Below are 18,084 nucleotides of genomic sequence, written 5' to 3'. Positions count from 1 at the left end.
AAGCACCACAGCTCACCAAGCTCTGACTGAAACAAGAAATGCTAAACTTGCTGAAGCACAAGTTAATTCCTGATGTGATAAATGGATGGAGGACATCACATGACATGTTGTCCCCTTATGTTGAACAGCAGCCTGCCATCTACTCTGCTTTAACTAGGACAAAAACCTGAGGAGTCAAGTCAAGGACACTGCAATGTTAACTGAAGCTGAACAAAAGATGGCAGAGCAACTAATTGAAGAAGTTAAACCACTGAAAACTGTGACATCACTCATGAGCAGCGAAACAACCCCCACATCATCAATGGTCCTCTCACTGAAGGAAATGTTTCTCAAATCCACGGCACCGAGAGATGAAGACAGTACAGTAATGAAAGAAGGCTTTTTCTCACATAGTTAAGGATGACGTTGCTTCATACAGGTCAGCAGACTCCATTGATGTTGATGCTGATCCCTTTATGTGCTGGAAGTCCAATGGGTTTAAGTTCCCTCATGTTGCAGAACTGGCAACACGTCTCCTCTGTGTCCCCTGGACTTCAGCTCCAAGTGAGAGTTTTCTCCTCTGCCGGGGACATTGTCAGTGCAAACGGTTTCACCTTGCACCACACAGTGTTGGTAGATTCATCTTCTTGCACAAAAATCTTTCAATAGTGGATGAGTAGATAACGATGCACTTTCTACCCAGAATGTTGTTTATTTTACTATATTATTTTGTTCTGATTTAATTCAAATGACAAGCGTATTTATGTTTGCTAAAGGTAATGTGCACTTTTTCTTTCAAATTGATTACCTCATGTACCAGTTTTATTGGGATGCAGTTGAACATTTTTTGGTGTTCTGGTTTATATTTTGTACATTATTTATATTTCAGACAAGTGATTGAGGAACAACAAGAAGAGGTACGTAGGCATCATGGTTGCTGGTGTCTATCTCCAGCGTTCACTGGGTGAGAGGCGGGGTACACCCTGGACAGGTCACCAGTCTGTCAGAGGGCAACACAGAGAGACAAACAACCATTCACACACACACTCACACCTAAGGACAATTTAGAGAAATCAATTAACCTAACAGCCATGTTTTTGGACTGTGGGAGGAAGCCGGAGTACCCGGAGAGAACCCACACATGCACAGGGAGAACATGCAAACTCCATGCAGAAAGACCCAGGGTAGGATTTGAACCCAGAACCTTCTTGCTGAAAGGCACCAGCGCAAACAGAGAACAGGAAATGCTGGACAAGACTCACCAATAAGGATGTTAAAACAATGATCTGAACAGAGTGCAGGGGACAGATGCAGGTATAAGTAGGGGAGTGAGCAGGTGAACGGAGTGAAACTAATTACTGGAATGGGTGGAGCTGATCAGGGGAAGGGAAGTGACTGAAATTAAACTGAAGCTGATTGGATGGTGACTGGTGAAGGGGAGTTACAGGCAAACAGACAGGATTTTTAGAGAGATGTGATCTGAATGACTGTCGTTTCAGGACAAATCAAGACAAACCCAAACTAAAACAAAACCTAAACCTATGACAGAAACTTACACTGAGGCAAAAAGTCAAAACGTGACAGTAAGAGAAATTGATTTTGAATGAGAGTCTAATATACTGTTGACATTGAGTACTCTATTGGTACCAACTTGCTGTATTTCAGACCTTCTTATTTGTTTAATCAAGACATTTTTTTCTTCAAAAAAAAATAAATAAAATAAAAAATACAAGCCATCTAATTTCACATTTAACCATTTACTCCAGATCTCCTGCAGTAGCTGAACCTGCTGGCTCAAACATCTTGTTTATTCATTTAGTTCCAATCTTACACTTTTCTCTCATCCTGCAAAGTTATAAGTGTTACATATTTGTTCAAAAAACAAAATAGAAAACAGAAAACTGAACGGCTTGAAAAATATGACCCAAAAATAATAGAAATATATCTATCCAGCACCTGAAAAGACTACATTCAACTTTTCTGCAGTTTTAGAGACTCCAAGTACACAAGAAACCATATTTAAGGGCTAAGAAAGTGGATTTTGCATGATACGTCCCCTTTAAACAGGTGTTATATCAGTTCCCTTTGAGCAGGCCAGTCGACTCACAGCAAAGTTTTGGACAACCTGAACAGTTTTCATCACTGTGATGGCTGCAGATACAGCCACACAAACAGGTTACCTCAGTGGCTGCTGCTCCAGGCCTCTGTTTGAGCAAAGAGGCGGAAAAGGGGCGGAGCCAGCTAATATGGAGACTGGAAAATTCACTCATTCCACATTTCAAGATCAAGGGTGGTGGAATGGGATCTGTTTTTGTTAGTTTCAGTTAGGTTTTTGTGTTTTTTAACCCCTTTTTGTTCCTTTGTAGGCTGATCAGCTACTATTTAAGTTTCCCCTTCTGTGTCATTAGGGAGGTCTGTTAGTTTGAGTTAGTTTGATGTTAACTGTTTTAAGTAGAGTTTTGGTATTTTGACCTCTTTTATGGGCCCAACATTTTGATTCTTGTATAATTTCTGTAAAGCTTATTTTTGGGTTAAATAGAGCCCCTGTTTTGTGAACTTCTGCATCTGCCGACTGTCCTTTACTGCTTGGACCATCAAAGTCACATTGCTGTGATTTAATTGGTCGACAAATCCAGCCTTCAAAGGATTAAGTCTCTGAATCTGGACACAGCATCATTTGAATGTTACATTTATGGGCTGAATAGGTAACAGCGATACGACAAAGGCTGACTAAATTAGACGGTTCCTCCAAAGGCAGCCGACAAATCTTCTTTTCTCCAGATTTAAGGAAGGCTTCAAGGACCATCATATTCCTTGATTCATTGGAGGTTGAAGAGGATTGTTAAAGAGGAAACAGCAGTGGGGGAAGAGAGCGGCAAAAAGAGGTTAAAGTTTAATATGTTACTCTTTCTGTGACACAAAATTAACTTTTGCAATGTTTTTAAATGAGATTGTAGCTGTGTAAACCTCAATTATCTGCTCTGTTTAGTTTGTTGTTTTCAAACTCCTGCTGGCTTTCACTGCTGAGAGGAAGATAAACAGATATCATTCATTCAGACTAAAGATAGGCTTCACAGTGGCATCATTTATTTAACTTTAATGTCTTACTGGGGAGCAGGAAAACATGAGTAAATTTGTAAATTAATAATTTGCTTATCTTTAACAAATGCCTGCAACAGCAGAACTACTAGAGTTTCTCTAGAAATAAGTAACCAACCTAAAATGGAGCAACGGTTTGGGCTCCATGTTTCCAGCTTCACAGCACTTTGCTTCATTCTGTCCCATTTGGTAAAGAACAAAAGTTTCTCTGAGGTAAAGGCTGGAACAGACCAAGAAGGCTACACCATCCAGTTTCACAGTCATTTACTTCCAGCCTTGTCGTCTCCGCGGCCTCAGAAGGATAAAACCCGTGAATTTGGACTCAGCTAATTTCCAACAGAACCAATGAAGTTCTGCAGTGGGATCTATAAGCTTTATCAATTCTTGATTGACTCAAAACCAACATTTAGACACACAGAGCAGGAAACTGGCCATGACTAAAACCACATTATTGTTTCTGATGCTTCTTCAGAGCTTGTGGGACAGAAAGCAAAGCAACATGTTGGTTTTGCAGAATCTCCTCCAGCTGCAGCAGTTTTCCACCTTAAAGCTGCTTCAGGGCAGATCTGAGGGAAAGAGGAGCTGAAGAGTTCAGCAGATGTTAAAGCTTCATGTCTCCCAGCTCAGCTTCATGCTGCTCTTCATGTGTCCCTGCAGGAAGCTGCTGCTCTCCCTCTGTGTGCCATGCAGCAGCGCCACCTGCTGTCCACACCAACTAACTGCAGCCATCAATCCTTCCTGTCTGCATCTGCTTCAGTTTGTCTTTAAACCATCATCTGTGTTGCTGCTCTGCTGGAATCAGACAGGAATCATGGTGGAAAGTTCAGATCTCTGCAGGAAGGAACTAAAAGATCATCTGAACTGAACGCAGTCAGAAAAAGATGGAAAAGCTGCAAATATTCAGCAACTTGGGGATCATGATTTCCCTGCTGTAACCTACCTGACCTTTGACCTCACAGAGCCCAGCCTGGAGGATCTTCTCCACCATCACTGTCACTATTTAAACGAGCAAATCAATCATCTGTTGCTCAGATAGAAAAGTTCAAACTGTTATGTTGAGTAAAGTTTCTCTCCTATCCTTGCTTTCTAAATACCAACAGCCTGACAAAAGGATTCAATCTATGTTGCGCGGTTGAAGGCCTGATTGTGTTTAGTCTCAGAGAGAGAGCCAAGGTTGAGGAGCACAGATAGCGGTAGGCAGAAAGGAAAGCTGCAGGCGTCGGGGAGTCGCTCTTGAAGGCTGCCTCTAGTGAGCCAGATCTAGAAAAGAACATTTCTCTGTCTAGTTAGAGCAGATTGAACATCTTCCACAGACTGGTTCTGTTCTCCCTGCAAGGATCCAATAAATGCTGATTAATGAAGACCACCCATCTCCTCCTTGTTAATTCAGAATAGTAATTTATTTCCATCAACATATCAATAAAGTCACGTCTTCACCTTCAAACGTCCTTGATCCTCAGCGAGCTCTGAGCAACCAGAGCTAACCTTCTGGTCTGAGCATCAAGTGTTGGAGGAAAGAAACCTGCCTAAAACCAGCAAAGTTCAACCAGAAAATAAAGCCACAGAAGTGAGAAAGTTTCCTTTAGACCTCGTCTACAAAAGCTTTAGAAGCCAAACTGTCAGATATTTAGCAGATAGAAGCTGCAGCCGTAGAACAGGATCCTAAAGAAGCACTTTGCAGATTTTCCTGCTTTCATTTCTAATCATCAGAGGATGGAACAAGTCGCTGCTTTGCCTCTTTTTTCATCACTCCACCATTTGGACTTTTTCCCTCTGCAAGGTCTGCAGCTGGAAAGTTAGTGAGAACTGCTTTTCTAACTATTGCTCTGTTTTCTCTTCTGCTGGGGAGTCCAGAGTCCGTCTGAGCAGCAGAACCGGTTCCCCTCGTCTCTCATTTAGCTTCTTAAATGCACATGAGCAGCAACACTGGAAAAAACTGAACTTTATTAAAAAATCTTCCTCCCAGAATCATGTCTACAAAGTAGCTAAAAGCTGAGCTCCTGGTTCTGAATATGCTTTTATTCTGATCGGTTCTGGATCCGTTCAAAGCTAAAGATGATATTTGTGTTTAAAGTTCATGAAAAATAAAGTTAATAATTTAACTTCATAAAGAATATTTTAAAGTTGTTCAAAGGTTCTGGGGAAACAAATCAAAGGCAGCAGGAGATGGTTTCCACATTCCTCAGACAAGGATCATTATTTAATGTCTAGAACTGGACCAGAACCAGCCAGCCAGGTTCTGCTCCTTTAGCCAAATCAATACATGGTTCTGGTCGGATGGTATTAAGGTTTTAGGACAATAAACAACTGCAACATATTTCCATCATTATCAACAGGGTTTAGTGCTTTCATTTGCTTTGTTCTGGTTCTGAAAGCTAAAAGTTTTGGTCCAAATGGTCCTATCAGCTGATTAACACACATATTAAACCAAACCTTCCTGCATCTTTGTCTTTTTATTCCACATGGCAGCTGCCCGCTAACCTTTAGCTAACATATTTATTATAAAATGAGCAGTCAAGGTTCTCCTGAGGAGATCCATATAGAACCAGAACCGATCTGATAGAACCTCTGCAGGTTTTAGAAGCAGCTGCTATTTGTTTTAAAGTCAGTCAGGCTGTTATCAGCCAGTGAGCTGAACCACCTTAATGACTCCATCTAACAGACTAGTAACACAGCAGTAATAACGCCATCAGTGGAAATATGGAACATACTAATAAACTGAGATTTACAGATGAAAATATGAATCTTAGTTATTGATCACAGGTTCTACAGCGGCTGGGTTCTGGTCCACAGAGCTGGATAGAAAAACAGGCTCAGAATAGACGTCTATTTTCCAGGTAGAAGCAGCAAATCTTCTAATGGACATGTGGAGGTAAAACAGCTACAGAACAGATATTTACTTCCTTTAAACAGAGCCTCTGCCTCCAGATTGGAGAAAATTACAGATTTATTCCTGACAAACGTTTCATTGCAGAGAAAAACACAGCAGGGATGATTCTAGGAGGAATATGTTGCTTTCTTTAACTTGTTGTTCATTTTATATTAATTTATTGATATTTATTTATTGATGTTGATTTATTGATGTTGATCAGATTTCCATCTCTGGGTTAAAGCGTTTCTTTTCTCTAATCAGTAACAGCTTCATGTTCTACATCACAGAACTATGTTCACTAAAGCAACACTTTTTAGAACCAAGTTAATGATGGAAAAGGACAATAATATGTTGAGATGACGGTTAACAGTGAAGCAAACAGAACCAGAACTGTTGTGGGAACTGAGCCGGTCCAGAACGGTGCCTCCTTCCTGTTTTCCCTCCTTTCATGCCAACAGCAGCGTGCTGTGTGTTTTCTCCCTGGCCATAAATGCCCTCATGGTGGCCCACAGCCCTCTAGATCTCAACCTGCAGCAGCACTGAGCGACCAAACGTCTCAGCAAATTCCTGCATGTAGTGGAAGTTCAGCGCTGAGCAAATATTCTCCCTGGGTCCAAAAAACAGCCAAAGTTCTGGTTTCACCGCAGCATTTCCACCGTTCTCCAAGATCTCAGTCCAGACTCACCGCAGATCTGATCCTTGTTAAGGTTTAGAGATTAAAAAGTTAAAGGCCAACCGAGCAGCACCACAGAACTCACTGGTAGAAACTGGATTCTACTGAACAACCTCAACCTGCAGTCGGGTTCCTGAGCCCGCTCCAGGGTCCGACTCCTACAGAACCGCCTGGAACCAAAACGTCTTTAAATGAAACTCTGTTAGGACTGTAAACTTTTCTGCAGTAAAAGCCCATTCTCTAGTTTCTAAGGTTCTGTTTTAATGAGCCTTTCATGGACCACGGTACCTTGATCCATAACAGAACCACGGCTGCTGCTTCTTCTCTGGGTTCTGCTGGGTTCTGGTGTCGTGTGATGACTGCAGCTCTGTGATGTCCTCACAGTCTGATTTCTAAATGATGAACAATGACAAGCGGTCGGCTCTTTGGCCAAATCTCCATCTGGCTTCATGTTGAGCTGCTGGAACTGGGCTAGAAAAGCTGAAGGATGGAAACATTTCTGAGAGCCTCCATGTTGCTTTGCTCCCCATTCTAGAAGCTCCCAGCTTTCAGCTTCCTCTGACTCCCAGAAGCAGAGATTTCTATTTGCTGGATTAAAGATGGAGTTTTATCTAACATCAGGGCTGTTAGAACTGCAGCTCTTCTCTTCCTAAAATGCAGCGTCTTATTTCTAACCGTTCTACCTTCAGACTTCAGAGTCTCCCTTCAGTCCAACTCTGCAGTCTGCTCACTGCTCAGAGAAAACCTTCAACTGCTTCTGCTGCTAGGAAAGTTTACACACCATCAAAGCTGAGCACATTCATTTTCTCTGGCTTTTCATCCACACATCAGCTGCTCAACATCCATCACCTGCTGCAGAGTCCTGCTAGCAAACTTAGTTACAATACAGGCCCCTGCTAAAGTATTCACACCCCATTAAACTTTGTCTCATTTTATTAGCTGACCACCACAAACTGCTGATTTTATTGGGATTTTATTTGGCAGATCAACACAAAGCAGCACATCCAGGCTCATTAGTGGAAACTTTTTCACCCTGAATAACTTTATCTAATAAAACTGAAAATGTCTCATCAGTCCACAGAATATTTCCCCAAAAGTCTTGATGATCATCAAGATGTTTTTGGTAAATGTGAGACGGGTCTTTGGGTTCTTCTGGGTCAGCAGTGGTTCTGGTCTTGGACCTCTCCCATGGAGGCCATTTTTCCCAGTTTCTCTCTAATTGTTGAATCCTGACCTCTGACCTTAACTGAGGCAGTGAGTCCTGCAGAGCTTCAGATGTTGTTCTGGTTCCTCTGGGACCTCCTGAATGAGTCCTTGTTAAATCACTCAGTCATTTAGATTTTACTCAGATTTTTATGCTAGATGTGCTTCGTTCCACCGGCTCGTTTTTTTAGCTCGGCTTTTTTCACTTCATTCCACTATTCAGTTTAGAGCATTTTAGGATTCTAGATTCAAACTAAAGACAGCTGACCACATGGAGAATTGTGATTTTCTGGTTGAATTTCATGTGTGAAACATTTATAAATTTGCTAAAATTGAATGTTTGGGCCTCTTTTAATGTTTTGTTTCCCCACGTGTTAAAATGACTGCTATGCTGGTTAAGGCTAGTGTCTCGTGTTTTGTATTAAACGATTGCCTTTCTCCTTGATCTGACTTTCTAGCTTTATTCATTTGTATCAGTCTGCTGAATATTTCTCCATCATTATTCTTCTGGTGCTTCAACTTGCAGACGGTCCCTAAGCATCTGCGGAGCAGCGAGCTCTGCATAGAGTCCAATGTAATTCTCCCAGCGCGGTGGGAGACTCGTTTTGAGGAAACTACGATTGTAGCTCACTGTCTGCCTTGCTGTGGTTGCAGAGAGGTGTCGCTTTGTAGAAGAAATGATCCTCCGATGAGTTCTTGACCCGGAAAAGCCCAATCTGTGAATATCTTTCTAACTTTAGCGAAGTGATGTGAACTGGCTCCGCCGTCTGTTGCTCCGCATCTAGAAACCCTGCGTGCTGCGGTGACGTCACAGACTCGGTGCTCGTTAACCGCCAGATGATTAACAGGAAATCAGTTCTTGAAATGAATAAACGCTTGTGTCCATTTCCTTGTTTTCTCCGTCAAAGTAAACTTTGTTGTTAAGCAGCTTCCATGAATTTGGGGCGTCTGCAGGATTCTATGTGGAGGCGGCGCACAAACCATCAGCGCACCTGAGCCACACCAACACTACTCCTACCACATGATGCGTGTGGCGCACAGAAACAGCGCATCCATCCACACCATGGCCCAGTGCGCACCACGTGACGCACGCTCTCACCAACAAACGTAGAGATATGCCCACACAGCTGATTTCTAAACAGTGATGCCAGGAACGCGTTACTTAGTAGCGCGTTACTCTATTGTGCCTACTTTTTTAATGAAGATCAAACAAACGCGTTACTTTTTCCAAACTAGTAATCAGATTAAAATTCCTTATCCAATCCACTCTACGTTACTTTTTTTGTGATTTTAATTTGGGGGGAAAATGGTTTGCTTCTCTGAGAGTGACGTTGCGTCACCTCCACCACACGAGGAAAGACGCAACCGGTGACACACACGTCAATAACAATGCAGGGAGAGGAAAGGTGTGCGTTTTCCAGCTGGAAATATAGTCCTTACTTTGAGTTTGTGTCATCTAAAGATGATAATATCAAGGTTGGTTGTACTCTCTGTGCTGGTGACAAAGTGTTATCCAGCTTCAAAAACACGACGTCAAACCTGAAGTAACCTTTGACCTCACAGCACAGCGCAGTCAAACCAACCGGCTTTGACTGCAGGTGGTTCCAAGCAAAGAGCCGTGACTGCAGGAGGGCCCCTGCCAGCCAAACAACAAAAGCTGCACTTCGCTGCCAAAGCAGTAAGTGGTGGAGAGCTGAAGAAGTTGGTTGGGCGATATGTTGTTAAAGAAATGCTGCCCTTAAACACTGTTGATTGGCCCTCGTTTGGTGCCGTCATAAACCAGATTCCTACCACTATCAGTGCCGAGCTGCCCCACACAACATCCTTTTCATCTGACCTGGAGAAGGAGAATGCAGAGATGGAGAGAAGTCTAAAAGCTGCGCTGAAAGATGTCCACTTTGTTTCCACTGCTGCTGATATCTGGTCTGCTAACAACAGAAGCTATCTGGGCCTAACGCTCCACTGGATCAGTAAATCCACATCGGAGCGCAACAAGGCTGCATCAGCATGTCGGAGAATTCACGGTAGACACACGTATGATGTGATCGCTGCAGAAATGGAAAACATCCACTCTTCTCATGGATTACTCAACAAAGTAGCTGCAACAGTGACCGATAACGGATCCAACTTTGTTAAAGCGTTTCAAGTTTATCGGCCAGCTGAAGAGTCTGATGATGATGAGGAGGAGACGGGGGAGGAAGAGTCCACTTCCACAGACGATGCTGTCATTTTCTGGGATGTGTCAGAAATCCTCTCAGCTGAGAACCAAAGTGACGGCCAGCTGTGTCTCCCACCCCACCGCAGATGTGCTTCACACACCATAAACATCATTTCCACCAATGATGTGGAGAAATATTTAACAAGCAATGCAGAGAGCAAGGCTGTGTTCAGGAGCAGCAACATGCACAGCTCTCTGGACCAAATCAAGGAGATCTAGCCTTGCATCAGAAGCAGTGGAGGAAGTCAGTGAAAGAAAGCTGCTGCTACCAACATCCACAAGGTGGAATTCATTTTCTGATGCTGTGAATAGAATCATAGAAATGCCCATGAGTGAGCTGAACATGCTGTGCACCAAGCTGGGAGTTAAGTGTTTCAAAGACAAAGAGTAGCAGTTCCTCCATGAATACTGCTCTGTCATGAAGCCTATGACTGCAGCCCTAGACATTCTGCAAGGTGACTGCCCATGTGGGACTTTACTGGCCACACTTGAAGTCCTGATGCAGAGGACCCTGGCAGGTAAAGATGTCCTCTCCAGGATGACTGCAGGCCTTCCAGATGCCACAGTGAAGGCATGTTCCATCTTACACTGCTAATGAATATGGAACAGAATATTCAGTGGCATTGCAATTCTGAGATAAAAAGATAAAATTTATACAAATTTTAATAAGTAACCTTAAACAAAATTTGATCCATGATACTGATCCCACAGTACAAGTAATACATTGAAATTACTTTTTGGCCTTATAGCCATAAACATACAGAATCTATTATATTTTTCAGGCTATCCATGTTGGTTTTGCTGCTGTGCTGGATGACAAAGATGATCTTCTCACAGCTGCCAGTTGTCCAACATTTAAACTTGGATGGCTTAGAGCTGCAGGTAGGAAGGATCTAGTAAAAGAACTTCTAACAACTGCTCCTGCTGCACAGAGTCCTCCAGGTGTGGCCTCCACATCTGCCAGCCAAGGTGAGATGGACTTTTTCTCCTTTGAGGTGGAGCCAGAGGATGACACCTACTCTGCAGAAAAGGAAGTCATGGACTACCTGAGCTCAGCATATGACCTTCACATTCTGCATCAGTTTTCAAACAGAAAGAATATTTTCTTGAAGTATAACACTCCAACCCCATCAAGTGCTTCTGTGGAGCGGCTTTTCAGTCTTGGAGGTTTGCTGCTCACGCCTAGGAGAAATAGACTTTCTGATAAGACGTTTGAAAAACTTCTGTTAATGAGCTACAACCACTGGTTCAATGGCACCACTCCACTGTTTCACTTCTAGCCATTACAGAATAGAAATAAAACAAAGAAAAAAATGCAGACAATAGAGGTTACATTTGGTGTTATAAGCTGTTGCTCTTTTGTAGAACCACACTTTGCTGCTCTAATGCTGTAAATAACAGGTTCAGTGTTTATAAAATGTTTGCTGTTCTCTTGGAAAGGTTTGATAATAGCTACATTAAAAAACAGTTTAAACAATGTTGATTATAAATGGCAAATTTTGCATTTACAATGTAAGCTGTTCAATATATCAGGATCAAGGGACTGTTATTTTATTTAAAGAAAAAAATTTTTTTGTGAAGTCAAGGACTGTCTTTGTTTTATTTTTTCAAAAAGTATGTATGTAAAGTTAGCTAAAAAATACTTTTTATTCATTTTCAAAAAGTATTTTGGCAAAGGCAAAAGGGACAGTCTTTTTTCATATATATTTTTGAAAAACATTCTGTTTTCATTTAAAGTTCTTAAGTTGAACTTAAAATTTCAGACGTTGTTAATTTTATTGATGAATACTCTTCAAATAAAGTGAGTATTGGCAAAACTGGTTATGGTCTTTATGGTGAGGTGGTGGGGGCGTTGCCGGCAGCTGTATAAGTAAATAATAAAGTAACTTGTAATCTAACTCAGTTACTTTTATATTTAAGTAATCAGTCTTGTAACTTAGTTACTTTTCAAAGGAATAATCAGTAATCAGGTTACTTTTCCTAAGTAACTGTTTCTAACACATTCCAAAAGGAAGAAAAGTGCTAAGCCTTCACACACGGGTTAAATCCTAACCCAGAGCTTAACTCCTAACCCTGATCTGCGTGATCAAGTCTGCGTGATGCTGGTGAGAAGGAGGACTGCCATTCCCAGGTTGGGGCGCTGTGTCTGTGACATCCAGAGGAGCAGCTGAAGCCACAACATTCGCTTCATTTCTGCTCTCTGGAAAACCTTTCAACCACATTTAACAGCTTAAAAGTCAGTTTTTATTTTTAGTTAGCTTCACCGCACAGTCACAGTAAGCTCATGGAAAAAGCCTCCGTCAGCAGAAAAGTAAATTCACTAATTAAACGTTACTAAGGACATGTGTAGGTTTAGCCATAAAAGACAATTTCTAACAGTTTCTTCACAGATTTGGTCATAATAAAGGGAAAAATCAATAAAAACTAAAATAATTCTGCTCAGACTCTTTAAATCAGTAAATCATGTAGGGTAGCAGCGGTCCAGCTGCAGACCCACTGAATGGTTTTCTTTCCTCACCATCTCCAGTGTTAGAAGACCGGCCAAGTTGGTTTCTGCAGCGCAGCGCCAAACTGTGTCCTTGCACCAGTGGAGATTATTTCCTGTTGTCCTGCTCAGGATTTAGATATCAGTTGCTTTTATTGATGATCAGCATTCTCAATAAATCACCTGGATAACAATGACAGGTGAACAGCGACGTTCAGAGAGTAGCCATTTATTTCACTAATAACACACTTTACCACTGCTGAACACAGAGAAATACCTTTCCACTCCTTTCTGTGGAAAAAGGAGCTCCTTCATATTCCTGAGCTCTGCTGTTTGTTACAGAATTTCCGTTTTAAAAAGATTTTTGTAAGTTACCTTTGGACTTATTTTGATGATTAAAAGGCTCCAGGTGAACATTACTATATGAAAACAATGAGCAGGTTTCATGTTTTGAGGCAATTTCCTGACCCACATGCAGAATGACACAGAGAGCAGTTAAAGTGAAGAAGGTTTATTTCCAAAGATTCAGTAAAGGAGTCAAATCCACCAAGGTGAGCTCAGCATTTCCAGAATGCGCTTCGGGTTGGTGTACAGAGGAGAGAGATGAGTTAAGAGTCGGTAAGGGGGCAGAAAATGACAGGAGGAGAGGACTGACTCTGCTGTAGTTGGTAAGAGCGGGGAGGGAGTTAGGATTCAGTGTTGGTGGAGAGGGAATGCTCCAGGGTCCCAGAGAACCACAGTCACTTCCGCTAAGGTTGCTTTCTTGGGGGTGAGCAACAGGCTGGAGAGCGGGCAGACAGGTAAAGGAGACTGAGGACACCACAAAGCTGCAACGGCAGCACACAAGTCTTCTTTGAGAGCAACCTGAAGGTAAGCAGCGATCATCACAAAGAGTCTGAAACACAGGAAGGAACAATCCTGAGACCAAGATCAGAAATGCAGAAATTCCCCCAGAAAAGCCACTAAGACTGGAGAAGTGTCTGGGAACACCATCATAGGTGATCATCCGGCGAAGAGTGATGATCCTGCAGCTCCTTTTAAGCCCCAGTCAGCCTGATCAGGAGATTTGCTCCAGGTGTGCAGGATCCAGAGCTGACGGGACTCTCCAGCAGAGATCTTCTCTGAAACAGGAACTCTCACTCACACAAGGAACCAAACACAGCAGAATCCTAACAGCACGTGTGCCTTTACAGTAAAGCTGCCTAATGATAGAGTGCAAGGTGATGAAACATCCTACTGCCCTCCACACACACCTTCAAAATCAATCCGGCGCCACTTGTAACAACCGTAATTGTATATATCTCTTTAAGACACTACAGTCTCACTAGTGACGTCATATGTATGCGCCACTGTTTTTCTATGTAGAGAGCGCGGGAGATATATATGCAAAACGGAGGCGGTTATGTTAGCATCCTATTTTATTTAGTGACGTTTTAGGTTGTTGGAACTCTGCTCATGTCATTGTCTGATAAAATAGCAGCCGTTCAACCGGGCTTTGTAAGGTTGGTGAAGAGAATTCATTAAAGGACAGCATTGTGGAATTTCCAGTACCAATGTGGTCGTGAGTTTCTGAACGTCTCAACGAGCCTATGCCTCATCTCCACCCTTCCACACAACCCAAACCGTTACAAATGGCGCCCGAACATCTTATCTTGGACCTCAGAATGCAGTATCTTCTATCGACTGGTGATTGAAATGCTAAGGAGGTACTTTGCAGTGCAGTGAATGTCCGCCGTACCAGTGGGAAACGAACCAGGCTAACCCAGACGCGGACGACAGAGCGTTTCCATGGCAACAAGCGGAATTTTCAAAACGCCGTTTTCGGAGTATAGTATGGGCCTCCGTTAAAATCCTTCACTGTGACAACTTTGGAGCAACTGCGCTGCCTGATCGTGAGACGGATTATGCTGTATAATTTCTGAATGTGCATGTATGCACGGGGGAGTGAAGCGGAAATCCCCCTCATCAGCTGAGCGCGCGCTGCAAGTTTTTCCTGAACAATCTCTTCGGAACTTTTTCACCGGACTCAACTCTGTACTGGATCAGAGCTGCAGGACAAATTCATCTGAGAAGATACGAAATGAAACCGTGAGTAAAAAAATAATAAAATAAAATAATAAAAACAAAATTTATATATATATAAATAAAAGAAGATAGGACAAAGAAAAATCTTGAACTCTGACTGAAAATGGATTAAAACAAATGTACGGGAGCTATTCATCAGACTCAGCAGCATAATTTCTTTAGAAAAGACAAGAGGACAGTTAAAAAGAAGAAAGAAAAAAAAACAACAACATTTAATAACTCAAAGTTTTGGAATTATTTCTGTGTGAACAGAACTGAAGTTATTCCAGCATAATTTGCATTATACAGACTGGGGTTCACACAAGTGTGCATTATGGCCACTCATCCTGACTTGGCTGATATAGATGATGATCTGGACTTCAGGTCGCTCCCAAACCTCAATACCCATGATCTGGAACGTAAAGTTCAAAGTTTAAAAGATGAGGTGGACATGCTTCAACAATGTCTACATGAATCTTTGGATCTCCAGAAAAATATTTTAGAACGTTGGGCTCAACCAGCTAAAACTGTCCCTAAGGTCCCAGGTGCTCAGGTTACTCATCCTTTTCCTCAGGCGTCGTCTACTCCGTATGTGCCTAGTGTACATACCAGGGAAAAAGAGCGTTACAACTCAGCACCTGACCCCACTCAGTCCATGAGAGCTCCGCCTCAGAACCATTCGGATTCGCTGGAGTTAATTAATACTACCAGAGTCCTCGCAGCCGCTTTACACCAAGCTAAATTAGAACCCACCGTGTTCACTAATGATGGTGGTCTCCACCCAGAGGAATGGCTGCAGTCTGTCAATGCTTACAAGACCTCTTTGGACTTGACAGACACACAGATTCTCAGAGAACTACCACATTTTCTAGCTAAGGAACCAAGGAAGTGGTTTAGTGTTCTAAGCTCTCATGTATCTTCTTGGGCTGAATTTTGTGAACTTTTCAGAACTGTGTTCCTACCTACTGACGACCAGGAGCATATTATGAGAGGTATCTTGGACAGCTTCCAGCACCCCGAAGAACCTCTCCCAACATTTACAGCCCACATGCTCAGTGAGTTCAAAAGACTGAGGAACCCTCCGTCTGAGAAAGAGCAAATTGACCTTATCTGTAGGCATGCAGTAGAGAAGTACAGAGTGGCACTGTATGGAACACCTATCAGGTCGGTAATTGATTTGGTGCTGCGTGCCCATGAGCTACATTCTGTTCTCGGCACCAGCCTATCACAGCAATCAAGAGTCCAGATGAAAAATAGAACTGATGGTGGACCCTACTGTTTCAAATGTTCTATGCCTGGTGTTACAACCCGCACATGCCCGAACTGTTCCACTGAATATCAGGGGGAACGACATTCTAAAAGGTCTGCCAGGGAGCGTCCCCAAACTCCACCTGTGGATTATCATCCTGTGACACAGACTGCAGACCCAAAAGGCGCTAACGTGGCAAGAGAAGCAAACCCAGCGGGTAGGCAGCAGGGAAACTTCAGGGGGGGGAGAGTTTTTCACAGGGCCAACCCTCCCCCCAGTCAGTAATTTTGGCCCCGCTGCCTGTGTCAGTACCAAATTCGCCACCTATGCTCAATCACGTTGAAGATGGAGCTTCGCAATCATCTTGGAACACTCCTTTCAGAGTTAAAGTGAACTTTAAAGGAACAGCTCTGGAGGCCACACTTGACACAGGTGCGTCACTTTCAGCAGTAAATGCAGACCTGATACCTGATAAGACCCAAAATGTCTCATTAAAGAATCAGTGGCATTCCCCGCCCATAAGACTGGCCAACAGCACTGACTGCAATCCATTAGGAGTAACCTGGTTGACCATTGGATTTATGGGCAAGTCAATCTATCAACGATTTGTTATAGTGCAAGACCTGTCATCTCCCTTAGTTCTTGGGATGGACTTTATGACTCGCACTTCACTAACTATTCATGTCCCATCCAGAACAGTAATTATGGATGACAATCCCCCATTTCTGGATGAATCCTGTGAAAATGACTTTGTGGTGGCTGATCTTGAGTGTGGAACAATGACTCTGCAGAACACTCCAGAGGTCTCACTCAAAGAAAAAGTTGAAGACGCCAACTTAAATTCTGCAGAAAAAGGAGGACTGCTAAAGTTGCTAGATAACTACAGTGATCTGTTTGATGGTCGCCTGGGTCGCACTTCTCTGGCAGAACATGTCATCGTCACGGGGGATGCGAAGCCAGTTAACCTGCCACCTTACCGCACCTCCCCAGCTAAAAAGCAAATCATTGAAGAGCAAGTGCAAAAGATGCTAAAGGATAACATCATTGAACCTGCATCTGGACCATGGGCAGCTCCTGTAGTGATTGTGAACAAACCCCCCTGTGAACCACGGTTTTGTGTTGACTTCCGGGGTCTAAATCAGCTGACTGTGAAAGACTCTTACCCACTCCCACGAGTGGATGAATCATTGGACTTTCTATCAAGAGGAAAGTTTCTGACAACATTAGACCTTGCTCGAGGTTACTGGCAGGTCCCCATTGCTGAACAGGCTAAACCAAAGACTGCTTTCATCACGCATTGTGGCCTGTTTCAGTTCAAAGTCCTTCCTTTCGGCCTATGTAATGCCCCTGCGACCTTCCAACGACTTATGAACAATGTTCTGGCAGGCCTGATTTATAAGTCGTGTGCGGTGTATCTGGATGATATTGTTGTCGCGTCACCAACGTTTGAACAGCATCTACTTGACCTGGAGGAAGTCCTTATCAGGCTTAAATCTGCGGGCCTCTCATTGAAACTGAGCAAATGTCAATTCTGCCTTACAGAACTCACCTTCCTCGGCTACCGTGTTACTCCATCTGGCATTCATCCTGACCCCGACAAGGTGAGAGCTGTGACGGAGTTTAACATGCCAACCACAACAAAGCAGGTGAGACAGTTTCTTGGTTTAACAGGGTACTACCGCCGCTTTGTGAAAGACTATGCCAGTCATGCAGAACCACTCTTCGCTCTCACAAAAAAGGATGTGACATTCAACTGGAATGACAAGTGCCAAGCAGCTGTGGACTTTCTAAAACATTCCATAACTTCGGCACCAGTCTTAAAGTTCCCTGACTTTACGTGTCCGTTCTTTATCCACACTGATGCATGTGATGCTGGACTTGGAGCAGCTTTAATGCAGAAGGATGAGGATGGGAAAGATGTGGCTGTGGCGTTTGCTAGCCGTGCTCTGCATAAATCAGAAAAGCCCTATTCGACTCCAGAAAAAGAATGTCTGGCTGTTATCTGGGCATTGGAACATTTCCGTCCCTATGTTGAAGGTTTACATGTGACTATTTACACCGACCACAGCAGCCTCAAGTGGTTGATGTCTCGCCCCAATCCCTCTGGTAGGCTCGCCAGGTGGTCTCTTCGCCTTCAGGACTTCGACTTCAGCATCATACACAAACCTGGAGAACGTAATAGGGTGCCTGATGCCCTTTCACGTAACCCCCTCCCTGATGTGGATGCACCTATAGATCTTCT

This window comes from Fundulus heteroclitus, unplaced genomic scaffold (genome assembly GCF_011125445.2).
Source record: "Fundulus heteroclitus isolate FHET01 unplaced genomic scaffold, MU-UCD_Fhet_4.1 scaffold_65, whole genome shotgun sequence".
NCBI classification, from domain to species: Eukaryota; Metazoa; Chordata; class Actinopteri; order Cyprinodontiformes; family Fundulidae; genus Fundulus; species Fundulus heteroclitus.
This window is presented reverse-complemented; position numbering follows the sequence as displayed.